Consider the following 4005-nt stretch of genomic DNA (forward strand, 5'->3'; position numbering starts at 1 on the left):
AAGTTACTTGTGTCATTGAGACTCTGATGATACTGAGTGCTCACCATATGGCACTGTTTTAAAAGTATTTACATGTTTTAATTTATTTAATCCTCCCATTTTGAAGATTAGGGAAATGAGGCAAAGAGAAGATAAGTATCTTGCCTAAGATCACACAGCTAAGAAGTGGCAGAGGTGAAATTCAAACCCAAGCAGTGTAGCTGCAAAGCCCAAAACCTTAACCACTTTAGTGTGCTGCCTGATAAGTCCGGAAACACTCCTCCTGGTGTCTTAGCATGTAAGTTCTCTGAAAGCAAGCAAGAAACTTTCTTAACTTAAGCAAGTAAAATAAAGGAGGGAGAGAGGAAGGAAAGGTGCATTTCTCATGATCCACTGAGTGAGAGGTAAATTCCCAGGGAGAGTCTAATTGTCCCGGACTTGGTCATGGCTCACGCTGTGACAGGGCAGGACACCCAAGCTGACCATCCCCAGCCTGCTTTCAAGGAAACAGATTGGGAGCTAGCAGACCAAGGTGATACGGATACAGGGCAGGAGTAAATGACTGAAGCATATGCTACCATGCCCCTGAATTTAATGAAGGTGGGGTTAAATCCTGACATAAACTTGGCACCATAGGATTGACAGTCAAGTATTTTCAAGGTGTCCGATCTTAAGATTCATCCTTTTGCACATTCATCCATTTGCCCAATAGTCCCTTCTAGGTCCAAGCAGTGTGCTGGGAGATTCACAGCTCCCAAAAATACACAGCCTATATGGAGACACCAGACATATACGCCCATTCATTCTACAAACTCTATTATGCACCACCACAAACCAGACACTGTGGTAAGCATTGGGGACAGAGCAATGAACACATCAGACAGAGGCCTGCCCACCACGTGGCTTGTGCTCTAGAGTAAATTAGAATGAGTGCAGAGATTTGGGGGGTCACAGAGCAGAAGGGCCTTTGCGGGTGTGCTGGATAGTTTCCATTTGCCTCCCTCAGACTCATTCTCCACCCCTCTCCATTCTCCTTTGATCCCACAGGAAGCTGATACTTATGGCCTGTTTCAACAGGCTGTCTTCAAAACCTCTGATTTTCAGTTAGGTTCAGCCAGTCGAGGCACTGGCAGGAGGAAGGAGAGGAGAGGGAGGTCAAGGTGTTTGTTTGCCCAGCTCCCTTCCGCTGGGTGGCTCAGGTAGGCTGCCTGCCTCTACCGAAGGCCACAGGTCCTGCCAGGCTCCCCCTTCGATAACTCCCTACAATGACCCCCACTTTCTCCAGGCCTCCATAACTTCCTCCTCCCCTGCCTAGTGAGGCCCAGCAGAAGTACCAGCTTCCAGCTATTGCTAGCTCCAGTGCACTTCGGCTCCCCTTGTTGAAGGTCAACCCTCCACAGCCTTGGAAAAAGCCCCTTCATTAAATTCCCTTCACTTACCTGCTTGAGTGAACCATCTGTTTCCTGCACATGGTTTACCAAGAAAGTGGCACCTAGGCAGACACATGTGCTTTTTTTTTTTTTTAATTTTATTTTAAAATAAATTCAAACTTACAAGAACAGTTGCAAAAACAATACAAACCCCATACACAGAACTCCATCATACCCCGACCCCCTTCCCCCAATACCCCAATCCACCAACTTTAATGCTGTCACACCACCATTTCTTTCTTTCCCTCCCTCCCTATCATCCATCATCTATTGCTCCGTCCTCTGAACATATGAGAGCAAGCTGCACACATCCTTGAAAAACAATATAATTCACATATACATCTCCCATGAACAAGAACATTCTTTTATGCAATCCCATTAAGCGCAGCTAAGAAGTTCAAGAAATTCAACAATGATACAAAGCTTACATTCTATATTTCCTTCTTTTTTCTTATGGCCCAACTGAGATATATGTGCTTTTTAGCAATAATATGAGATAATAACATCTTAGGTGATCTGCAGAACAGTTAGCCCCAGAAGGAGATACCAGTTCCTTCTTAAAGAAAGTCCTTCTAAAGAACTTTTTTTTGAGATCTGAAAATGTCTTTATTTTTTAGAAAATGGATTCCAGGAAGGTTAAAAAGCAGTATCAGAGGGCATCAGTACAGAACTGGACGTGTTCATTCAAAGCATTCAAGTTGGAATATGGTAATGTAAATATCTGGAACGCATCTATTACGTGTTCAAAACAAAATGTAAAACTCATTCGTAACTAGTTTGAGCTTTAGAGCATTTTCCTAGATGGGAGAAAAAAACAGTTAACATTTGAAAAGCCCTGAAAGCTTTTTCCTTGGTTAATTACATTAGGAGGTTTGCATTTGATCAAATTCCTTCCTTTTTAAACATGGATAAAAATATTACATAGGTCCACTATTAAAACAGACAGAATGTTGCAAATTAATTCTGGTATAATGTATTCCAACAAAGCTTAGAAAATAAAGATGTTGAGGTGGCTTTGAACCAAGTTTAATAGTCTTCTCCTCTGCTGACAACTTCTTTACACATTGGATGCAACAATATGGTATGCTCAAACTGTGCTGTATATGATCCTTTAAAGTCACATAATGGTGGATATGGATCTACAATGCCCAAGTCACAGAGATTCTTCAAAGCCATCAAGTATTTACTCTCTCCCAAGCGATCCAGCCATCTGTGGCAAAAGGCAAGGGTGCCAAAGTTTTCATTGATAACATTTATAAAGTGTTTTGTTCTTGGAAGCCTTATAGGCACATGTCCAACCTCAAAAGTTTTCATGTAGTGTGAACATTCCAGATCATCATGAACCACACCTTTACCGGTGCTGCCAAAGGTTTCAATGGCATACACTTCTCCTTCCTCCACTCTTGTTGCTTCTCCTCCTTTCACAATGGGCACTGTTTTCCCACCTTGTATTCTATATGGCCCAGAGGAATGGCCATTTAGATTATAGATTGGTTTCACTTGATATGTCTTCCCATCTATTTCAACTTCACAGGATTCCATAACTTCTTGGATGGCCTCACCAACATCGGAGACATGAACATTAATTCCAGCATTTATTCCAGTGTTAATGACATCTTTCACAGCTTTTAATAATGTGTCATATTTAGGATTAAAAGTGACAGTAAAAGCACAGTCAATAATCCTTCCACTTATTTGTGTTACAAAGTCTATCTTACAGATGTTGTCATACTGTGATACTGTTGTGTCACCAACATTGGGAGTATAACAGGCTGCACAATTATTGAGAGAACACCCAGTAGGAAATGCCAGGCCTGCATTTAAGCCATTCTCTTTTATTAGCTTGCATGAACAGTATTCCAACTTCTCACAGATTTCTATCATTGTCATCCCAGGCTTGATCCAGCTCATAACATATTTTCTAATTTGTCGATGTGTTTCCTCAGCTTCCCGAAAATCATTCCAAATCGCTTCACTAGCTTGAGCTAATGCTTTCTTCTTCTTCTCTTTTTTCATCTTTCCAGCTCCTCGATCTCCATTACCATCTCCATCTTCATCATCATCATCTCTTTCTTTCTCTTCCAATGCCTGTCTTTACAATTGTCTTGCTACCTCATCAACTGAGGCTCCTGATTCTTTGTCAGTTTCCTGTTGCCCTGCAGCAGCCTCTTTACTCTTCTTCTTCTTTTGTCTTTTTTTCTTGGCTGCCTCCTCAGCCGTAGAGGCAGCTCCTTCCTCCCTGTCGTCCGGGTCCAGGTCGCCATTCAGGTGGCTCCCGGAGGCCCCTGCCCCTCCACACCTGCCATGTTGCCCAAGAGAGCACAAGGGAGTCCCTTCTAAAGAACTTTTATCATGAGCTTTATTAATTCAGAATTTTAAGTGAAATGTTAAAATTAGGGGATTTGTCCCAAACTGACAATGAGACACCATTTCATACCCACAAGAATGGATACTATTAAAAAAAAGAAAAAAAAAAAAAAAAAGACAAGTGTTGGAGAGGTAGTGGAGAAATAGCAAAACTTGTTCATTGCTGGGAGGAATGTAAAATGCTGCAGCCACTTGGGAAGAGAGCTCGGTGGATCCTCAATAAGTTAAG

General features: G+C 42.0%; 1 pseudogene; it reads right to left on the reverse strand.

Moving 5' to 3' along the window:
- Window positions 1-2340: 2340 nt before the first annotated feature.
- Window positions 2341-3715, reverse strand: LOC119506374 (annotated as a pseudogene).
- Between the last annotated feature and the right edge of the window lie 290 nt (window positions 3716-4005).

This window comes from Choloepus didactylus, chromosome 11 (assembly GCF_015220235.1).
Source record: "Choloepus didactylus isolate mChoDid1 chromosome 11, mChoDid1.pri, whole genome shotgun sequence".
Classification (NCBI taxonomy): Eukaryota; Metazoa; Chordata; class Mammalia; order Pilosa; family Megalonychidae; genus Choloepus; species Choloepus didactylus.